Genomic DNA, 10,561 nt, shown 5'->3' with positions numbered 1-10,561 from the left:
CCTGCAATGCATGACAAGGAATGAGAAGAGATAAATCCAGGAAAGAAGTTTGTACACATGGTGGCAGGTCTTCAACTCCAGGCTGAGGAGTTTGGATTTGATTCTTCAGGTACCAGACAGAGGTAAGAACCTCATGGGAGTAGGTGGGAAAGTGGAACACAGACACACAGTCCAAGTTTTCCTAGCTCTGTCATTTAGTAGTTAAGCCTCCATTTCCTCAGAGGGACAATGGAGACAATAAAGCAATAAGGATGGAGCAAAATAGCATATAAAAGGTGCTTATCACTTTTTAAGAGCCTCCACACCATAGCATTGAAAATATTAGCTCTAAAACCCATATGGGAAGCATCCCATCCAAGGGCTTCCTACATGCAGGGGGAAATTCTGTGCTAGATGATGCTGGATAGGACACCCCTGGCCACTTATCGTTTAATTCTGCCTAACTCAGAGGAACTTATACCCCTGCCTCTGGCATTAGGTACAGCCTTCTCTAAAGCAGAGCCCAGGAAGACAGCAGTTCAGTGTGAGGGCGCTGGGCAGTCCCTGCAGGACCGGTAACCACAGTCGGGTTCTTACAGCCTTCCATACCCTGAGGGGCTGTTAATTTCATAGTCATTTTAACAGGTCTGTTAAGTGCAGGATAATTTATATGTCATATGGAGAAAGGAAAAATGTTGTATGCATATGTTTATAAATACATAGATTAGCTCTTAATCTGGCACCTAGTCTTCCCCAGGCTAGGGAATAGTGTGCATAGAGACAGAAGTTGTGGGGTGACTTAGTTTCTACTCTTATGTACCTTTTGAAGAACGATTTATTAAAATAAATCAATTGTTTTAAAATATAAAAGCATTTCTGCTTTTCTAAAACAGAGGTGTGCCAGACCCACTGTGGGTTTGACCACCAGGTCTGCCTCCCAGTGCCTTGCCTCTTAGTCCAAAGCCAGAGTGGTGAAGGAGAGGGTGACAGTCTTGGTTCCCATCCCCCACCGCAGAGTTTAGAACCCCCGTGACCCAGACCTCCCAGCTGGGGGATGGGGAGAGGGACACTTGCCGCATTCCCCACAGGGACAGCATTGGGAACTGGCTATCTACTGGTAAAGGACTTCAGGAACTGGGAATGAAAGAGAATATATTAACACAAAATACTCCGGCCTTTAACCCCACAGGGTTCTAGGGAAATCTAATATAAAGGCTTCAGATCCATTTACAGTTGCTGCTTTAAAGATGAATATTAATTAGTGACATTGACAATTGTCATTTTCTTTGTAAACCTACTTGATGGCTAGGAGCTACAAGAATCTTGAACAACAAAGTCTTAGTGTGATCTACCTGAAACAGACAGGAAACCTGCCCACCTCAATTAGGGTCTCAGCTGAGAAGCAGGGTTTAGTGCCTACACTGCCTATCTGGACAGCGTTTGCCTAACTGGATCCAGTGACTATGGCTTATCTTTTAATGTGGTTCTCCCTTCCTCCTCTCTCCAAGTCCCTCATCCAGGGTGTATGCACAGAAGGCATGCAACAAATAGTGGCTGAACGAATGGCTGGATAGCTGGCATCAGGAGTGCCCTCTCTTTAGAGCTAGGGAAACAGAGGCACATGGGAATGCATTGCCTTGCATGAGTTCCATTACATAAGGAATCACTGGTTCAGGAAGGAGTTCCACTTCAACCTCTAAAGCTCACCTCTTCTACTCTCTAAACAGAAAATGCTTGAAAAGCTCCTGCATTTCCATCTTCAAAGTCAGGGAAATAGGAGAGGCAGCTGTAAAATAAGACCTGAATCTAGATGGTCAAAGTAAAGGACTAAGCCACCATCCCTCCCCAGAGGTCAGTTTTCCCATCCAGAAAATAATGGTATGGGTAGGATGATCTCTCAGGCCCCTTGGCATTCCCTCTGGTCTGTGCACACAGAGCTACATACATAAGTCACCTGGGACCGTCTCTTCCTCCAGCTTGCATTGGTCTAATTGTTTGAGTTTCTCAAGAGTTTCAAGGGGGCGCTGTGAAACTGGTTACGGCAGCCAGCGGGCCCTTCTTCCCTGGAGCTGCCTGGCTGCTTGGTCTCCCTGCTGGTAACCAAGCCCTTGTCTGCCTTTTGAGCAACCCAGCCCTTTCTTATTGTTGCTGTCTGTTTCCATTTGCTCCTTTTATTCTCCAGGTTTTCCTTGACTCTGATGTTTTTCCCCCTGCTGCACAACAAGCCCTTCTGATCTCTGTGAAAGGCAAACCCATGTCATTCTTCCAAATCATCATTGTATGACATGTTTTTATATCAGCCGGACAAAGGAGCTATTTGATCAGGGGGTATGGTGTGTGATTGTAAGAAATTCAGCTAGTCGGTGGCAACCATTGTTCCCGAGCGGCTCTCTGACCCCATTCTGTTCCAGGAAAAACTCCCTGAGAGTGGCCTCTATTCATGGAGTAACACCAGTCCCCAGCCGCGCTCCAGGAGCATGCTCGATTGCTAGCCGTGTCACCGATAGCTGCCCGCAGCCACCCTTTAACTCTTTCATCAGCATTAGGTTTCCAACCCCACAGCTGTTATCACGGCCATGAGCTCAGGGGGTTAGAGATACAGGCACGCTCTCTGCTCTCCCTCTTATCTTAGAGAAATTCAACCTTCTTTGAAATGGTCATTTGGAAATTACCCGTCTGCTGCTTTCAGCGCAGCGGGCCTGGCTAGCATGCCCTGCCCTCCTCGGTTTTTCCCTGAGGACAGCCTCCCCAGTTCTGCCAGCTCACAGGTCCTGCTGCTCGGCCTGCATCCTGATGTGTCTAGTGGCACCTCATGATTGTCTCTGATTGCCTGGGGTGAAGACATGGGGCCCTCACCCTGGCCCCTGAAATACTTCCATGCACTAACGAAGTTTATGTGCTTAGCCTTTCTATTCCCTGCCTTTCAGTACCCCTCGGAGCCCTATATGAGTAAAGCCTTGTGTGGGCTATTGCAGGAGAGACAGGACTGTATGAAAACTGGCCCTTGGCCCTGGGAATTCAGTGCATTAGGGGAAATAGACAAGTATCTGCAGAAACATCAATAACGTTTTCCATTAGCCCTGTGCCACTGAAACAGCATGAGGGATACCCAGTTGAGATATCACCCACCTGCCTAGCACACACATTACTAGTTGATGGGAGCACTCAAAGCCACCTACAGCTGTGAGCACTATGCCCTTCAAAAAGTCCAACCTGCCCTAAATGTGTGGCTCTTAGCATTACACAGCTACAGAACAGCCCAGAGAATACCAGAAGATTCTGTGAAGTGTCTTGAAACCTAGTAGCTTTGGGATTTTCCTATGATCACTGTGCTCACTTCACAGAGACTAGATATGGAGGAACCCACTCAAGATCACACAAAGCCAGCAGATGGGCAAACATTCAAACTTAGAGACTGGTCCATCCTTCTGCTGGTTCATTTTTTTAATTCACATAATTCAGAAAAGTTCTGCTTTTCTCTAAGAAGCTGGCAATAGATTTTATTATTGCCAGGTCTCTGTAACTACTAACAGATTCAAGGACCTCAAAACCAGTAAGAATGCTGACTTGAGCCTAGAACCCTAAGTGAGGCTTCTTCTCTCCCTTAACCAGCCCCACCCACACCCCGCCCCGTCAGTGTTTCTGTACTTTGAGCCAACAGAATGGCCTCCCCAATAAGAGAACCTTAGCCTGGCTTCTCCATCTTAAGTCCTCTTTGACCCCAAGGGAATATTCACTATGCAATAGCTACAGTACCAACAGCTGTATGTAGAGTGACAAAATAATTTATTGTCCAAAGTACTAACCCATGTTACAACACGATGAACCTCAAAAACATTGTGCCAACTAAAAGAATCCTGACACAAAAGATCATATACTGTCTGAATCCAAATATATGAAATGACCAGAACAGGTAAATCCATAGGAACAGAAAGGAGATTAGTATTTTCCAAGGGCCGGGAGAAGGGAGGAAATGGAGAGTGACTGCTAATGGGTCCAAGGTTTCTTTTTGCGGTGATGAAAATGTTCTGGAATTAAATAGTGGGGATGTTTGCACAGCTTTTGTCAATATACTAAAAGCCACTGAGTTGGATACATTAAGGGGGTAAATGTTGTGGTATATGAATTATATGTCACCAAGAAGGAAAAAAGAAAAGATTGGGGGTGGGAGTGGGTTGCAGAATACCACCATACCACCTAAAATAGAAAGTTTGTCATCTAAAGCAGGACCAAGACACTTTAAAGTACTAATAATCACTCTGGGAAAATGTGCATAAACCAGGACATATGGTCATTCTAGCTAGAGACAATGAACCTGAGCTCTGTGTGCCATCTGCCTGTAAATCTTCTCCAAGGAGCCTAAGAATGGCCCAGTCTACTCAGTCAAGGATTCTGTGGCCACTGGTGGCCCCAGGGACCATGTGAATTGGTGCTCTCAGCTCTTAGTTTTTCTGCTCCTAAATTCCCCAAACCATTTGAGATTCTATTTTCTTCGTTAATGTACCTTCTCTTTTGTAATGAATTTTAAAGGTTTTCTCCACTCTGACACTGGACCTCTTCCTACTCTCCTGAGATTTACCCATTCATCCATTAATGAGACAATAACGTGGTACCTATCTGTGTCTACCAGGCAGTCAGCATGGGGGGCTGAGGAACACAGTAGAAGAAGTCAAGTTTCCTTCCATTCAGGAGTTCACTTTCTATTAAGAAGGGTAACATTTAAGTAGAAGGAAGTGCAGCCCCTTCTGAGATAGATAGGGTGCAGGGGAGGCCCAAAGAAAGGGAAAGTTAGCTCTTCCTGAAGCTGGGAGTTTCTAGGTGCTCACCGCTTGACATTCCAGAGGGACTGTGACAGGGTCTACTGGGGGTGTCCTGCAGGAGGAGAGATGGATGCAGCCTCTGTCTTTGGTTCCCTCTTCTGCTCGCCATGGCTCCTGCTCCCAACTGGCCTGTTACCCCAAGAGCACACCAGGCCACCCCCACTGACAGCTCTGGAACCTCTCGCAGGGCAGCTTACCCTCCAGCTTGGACTCCCATTCTCCAGATGTCATCGGGATCTTTCCTTCCTAAGTGCATTGTGTTCTTGCCCATTTTTCTGCCCACTCAAAAAGGCTTATAAAGTTAAACCCCTTGACCAAGGTCACATGGCTGGTTAGTAACAAAAGCCAGGCTAGAACCTGGGTTCAGTACTTGAAGTGAAGTCCTTCTCAGCTTCCAATGAGGAGTTTTATTTTCCTAACAAAGTGCCTGTAACCTGAAGAGGGACACCCCAGTTAATCCTAAATCAGTTGTTTTGTTTTGTTTTGTTTTCTACTTTGGGGGGGCCTTCTTATATTTTTTTGTTTTAGCTGTGAGTCTAGGTCAGTCCAGGGGTGTCAGGGGTAGTCATAAGTAAATGGTGAGTGATTCCCCTGAGGGTGCACGCCAAGGTTTCAGCACAAACTCCAAGCTGGGACTCTGCCAGGGTAGCCCCAGTCCCTGTGCCATGCCGCTCAGAACCCACATGCCAGTGATGTTTCTAACTGGGTGGAAGGAGCAATGGGATTTGGTTCCCTCTTACTGCCGAAGGAAAAGGTTCACACTTGGAGGTGTCAGATGCCAAAAAGCTTCGAAGTTAAGAGCTTGGGTTTTTAAAGGCCAAAAGATCTGGATTTAAATCCTGGCTGCATAACTTTGGAAGGAAAACCTTCCTTTGCTTTTCTGAACCTTGGTTTCTCCAATTGTAAAATGGGGGTAAGAACTTATTTAGGGGATAAAGTCCTCATGGGGATGATAACTACTGCGGAGTACTGCTGTGGGACTAAAAAGTGACAAGGCATATGAAGGTCTTACTGTAATCCCTGAGAGATAGTAAGCACTTAATAAATGGTAGCTCTTCTTACTCTAACCTCCAAAGGGTTCAAAACTGGATATGGTTGGTCTGGTCTCCTCAAATCATGTTTGAAGTCCTCTAATTTGCCACATAATGGTAAGACCAAGCACTAGGGCATCCAGATTGGACCTCATTCATTCACCAAAATTTATGAAGCACCTATTATATTTCAAGATTATGAAGAATTATAGTTATAAGTAGTCATAACTCCATGTTATAAACAGAATAATGTTTGAAACCACAGAGGATTGCCTGAGAGACAGGGGAAGAGACAGTTTTAGGCAAAAATTTTAGACAAATTTTGACTGGTCCGTAGGAGTTCATCTAGGGAAGGGCACATGAAAAGACAAAAGCATGGAGTATTGGGGAGACGGTAAAGAGATCTGGATCACTGGAATCTCCCACAAACATGAAAGGAAATATGTTTGGAAAGCTGTGGACAGATACTAAAGGACTCCTCATAGGCAAGGCTGAGGAATTTGAATTTTATCTTGTGAACCAGGGGAAAACAGTGGGAATTTTTGAGCATTCAGGTCCTTGAAATAATCTTTGGCTTTGTTTAGAAAATTTTGTCCCAGCTGCTTTGCAGTGGAGAGACTATAGAATAACCCTGCAATCTTTGGGGTTGGTGAGGGGATGGTGGGCAGGGAAGGGGTCATGGCATACCAGAAAGGCAAGGACAGAGGTAGGTCAGTTTCCCCTCCACTTTTTGCATGTGCTTTTAGCTCATCAAAATTTCACACAGGTTCTGAGGAACCTTCAAAGACTTCAGAATTTTTTCTTTAACAAAACCGAGCTGAGGTGAATTCCTCTCAAAGTTCTTATTGTCGGTAGTATTCAAAACTGGCATTGATCTTGGAGTTTAGGCACCTGAAGCCCCCAAGTTATCAGCTGTATGACCTTGGCCAAGTAAGGCTCTGTTTCTCAGTACTTCTTCCCTTCAACTAGGTGGAAGCTCTTGCCACCCAGAAATTCCCTAGCACCATCTTCCTTCTCTTAGGTCACTTTTCCATGGCTTTCTGCTCTGCATTATTGGTCATCAGTGTGCTTTGCAGAGTGGAAAGACTAGAGTCAACAGATCTGGCTTCAAATTCTGGCTTGGCCACTTAGCAGTTGCATGGCTTGGAGACGTCAATTATCCCTGTTGAACTCTAATCTCCTTCTCTGTAAATGTGAAATATTGATACCTAACACATTGTATGGTTAAAGGTCAATAAAAGGAATAATTGAAATAAAGCATACACAGTGCTTGAATCATGAGGTGCTCATAAAGAATATTTACATGAACAAACTACAGACACACACACACACACACTGTAGCCTTGGTACCTAAGCGCTAAGCTTTAAACACTTATGAGTATGGACTCAGTATCAATATTGATATTGCATTGACACCTTGACTTTGTCTTTAACAGGTAATGATACTATCTAACTCATCTGTACTGAATAGTTGGACTAAATTGAAAAGCATACCTGTTTGTAATGGGCTATTAATATCTGACCATCATTTGTGTATAAGGGTTCTTTCATTAAACTTACCAGACCCATTGCTTTCCCTGTGGATGGGAAGTGGAGCAGAGCCTAGGTCTAGGTGCATGGCAGGGTAAAGGATCATTTTGAAGCCCCACATTCCACGTGGAGGCAGTTCCCAAGCTGGGAGGTGCTCTCCTGCCCAGACCACTACCCATTCTCAGTTGCCACCTTCTACTGACCTCCCAGGCTCAAACATAAGCATCACAAAAGTTGACCTCAAGTGTGTCCTTAAACATGGTATCCTTAGTTTCTTGGCCCAAGCCCAAATCACTAATGGCTGCCAGAAGCCAGGCCTTCAGATACCCAGATGTTGAGGAAAGGAGTAGAGACCAGCAAGATTTCTCTATAGCAGGGCAGAGCCAGTCCTTGGTGCCGGCCCCAGAGGATGGTCACCTGGGAAGCCTGAGCTAGAGAGGCTGCTGGTGAAAGGCTGGCCAGCAAGGCCGCAGCCTCTGGCTAAGCTCCTGGTCTTCAGGCTGGCAACAGCCCTCCCTCCCAGAGCCCACAGCTCCTGCCACTCAGCCCCACCACAGCGAGACCCACACTTAGACAACAGCCCAGTCACTAGGACCCGGCCCAACCACCTCACCTTTGTCCCTTTCTCAGGTCAGCTTAACTCCAAGGGTCCTCCAAAGCAGAGCATTCTGCTGGATTAGGGTTCACAGTCAGCCTTCAGAGCCACGCCGGGGCACAACAGGAGCTTGGCTACGTGCCTTCCTTCTGTGGAAGACTTGGTGGCTCAGCCACCAGAGGGCCTGGAGCTGCCCTGCAGGTGGGAGCAGAAGGTTTTGTTGGCTCCCAGGACACCTCAAAGGCCTTAGTCTTCTGAGGTGCCTTCTAACCTCCATCTGAATCCTTAGAGGCAGTCAGGAAGGGGTGGAGTTTAGGATAATCCACTCAGCCTGCCAAGGGCTTCTTCCTCAGGACTCTGGCTGCCTAGGAAAAAGGCAAAAGGAATTCTCCTAACAATAATAGCAATTATTGAGTGCTCCTTCTGTGCAGGGCCCTGTGCAAAATACTTTGGATGCGTTGTCTTTGGGGCCCTCCGCCTCAAGTAGGCACTATTATGAATCTTATTGCACAAATAAGGAGACAGAGCCCCAGAGAAATGAAATCACTTTCAAAAAACCACAAAGATCCAAGAAAGCAAAATGATCACTCATGGCGTATCATTCATCTCACACCACAGCCTCAAAGGGAAGAAAGAGTTTATTTTGAAATGAACCAGGGTTCTTGGGCTCTAATACGGGATTTTAAGACTGCAGAGTATGTGTGGCAGAAGGTACATTAGTACTGCCAAGTCCAAATGTCCTGAGTTCAGACCCTGGGTCAGCCACTAACTAGCTCTATCTCTTGGGGCAAATGCTTGCCCCCTCTCAGCCTTGGTTTCCCTGTCAGTAAAATGGGGCTAGCTGTACTGACCTTGCAGGGCTCTCATGAGGATTACAAATAACCTGCACAGCATGCCTGGCACCTGATGGGTGCTCAGTCAGGGGTAACTATGGCTCCTCTTCTCTCCCCTCCGTGGGTGTGCTGACCAGTGCAGCGGCCCAGTGGACTAAGTGGAAGCAGCTGGGAGGGAGGTGGAGGGGAAGCGGGGAAGGGGGGGCAACTTGAGTGACTGCAGGCCAGTCCTGAGGGCCTCACAGGGGATATTCGCCCTAGCCACAGGTGCACCAATTACTCTCCCCTGGAAAAGCCTGGGGGCGCACTCCCCCTCATTTCCCGCTCCTCGCAGCCCTGACCCTCGGCTCTGCAGAAGGCAGTGGCAGCTCTCCGGCACCAGTCCACTGGCTGGTCGTTTGTCTTCAGGTTTCACGGCCTCCCCGAGGCTCCCAGCGCTTCACAGTTCCCCCGCTCTCCCAGCCACTTCCCAGTTAGCCTGGGAGCCTCTCAGTGGCAGCTCAGGTTTCATCCCTGGGAGCTTTGTTGCGAATGGAAGTTTCTGGCTGGGATAATCCCTGGGTGTGAGTGGTCAGTGCAGGAAGAGATGGGAGCCTCTCTGAGAGGCTGTGGGAATAGCCCTGCTTGTCCAGGTGCTCATCCTGGAGGCTCCTCCACAGCGGGGCCGAGGGGATGACCGCAGACAGCAGGCCTGGAGCCCACCCAGCCTTCCTGTCTGGAGTGTCCTTGCCATCATCTTCCTCGGCTGCCCGAGAGACCCCTGAGGGGCTCAGACCTGCCGTCTCCTGCACCACCAGCCCCAGCCGAGATGTCAGACACTAGCAGACTAGGGGACCCAGTCCCTGAGCCACCCAAAAACAATAGTGTTTACATCTATTTTATGAAACAGGCATCTCTACAGATTTTCCTCAGGAAATAAGATTCTGCTGCTAAAAATTTTTTGAAAGCAATCGAATTCAAACATTTCACCTTCCAGATGAAGAAATTAAGGTTCAGAAAAGATGAATTCCCCTGAGGATTCCACAGCTACTCATTCTTAACTCGTCTTCCCTGTGACCACTTACAATTCAGTCAAGAGGCGTGCCTGGCGAGGACCCACACGTGCCCACACCACATGCTTCAGTCACTAGAGGTTTGCTAACTTGTGTACCCCACTACACGGGGCAGCCTGAGGGTAGGGACCTTACTTCTGCTACCCTTCATCGCCGCTCAGTGTCCACTGAACTGAGTCAGGACAGAGCTGAGTTGAACTCTGTCCAAGCCCAGGCTCTCTTCCTCCTTTCTGAGCCAACCTGGCCTCAACTCTGAGCACTCTGCCCCCCTCCCTAGACTCCTCTTTCCTTGAACACCCCCTGCTCTTCCTCTGTCTTAGCCTTTTGCACACCTCATGGGACTGTCTAACTGCAGCCACCTGCACTGGAAGGGATGCTTGAGAGTCAGATCTATCTGACTTGCTCACTGCTCCTCCCCAACACTTGCTTCAATGCCTAGCATAGAGGAAGTGCCCCCAAATTTGTCACATATCAGCCAAGGCCCCAGAGGGAGGAAAAGGTTGGCATTGGCTGGGAGGAAAGATAAAAAAAAATTGAATGTTGGTTCTGTGTTCCCCCTATTCCTCTCTCCTTCCATTTTTCCAACTCCAGACAACTCAGATAGTACTCTCTCAAACTTTTGTGAGCTGCTTAGGGTGGTGGGAAAGAGGAGTCAAAGGTCAGGGGTTCACCCAGCTTCCTGGCTACTTTGGTTCCTTGGGCTGCAGAGCTGTGTTCCCAG

The sequence above is a fragment of the Manis javanica genome, chromosome 7, assembly GCF_040802235.1.
Source record: "Manis javanica isolate MJ-LG chromosome 7, MJ_LKY, whole genome shotgun sequence".
NCBI lineage: Eukaryota > Metazoa > Chordata > Mammalia > Pholidota > Manidae > Manis > Manis javanica.
This window is presented reverse-complemented; position numbering follows the sequence as displayed.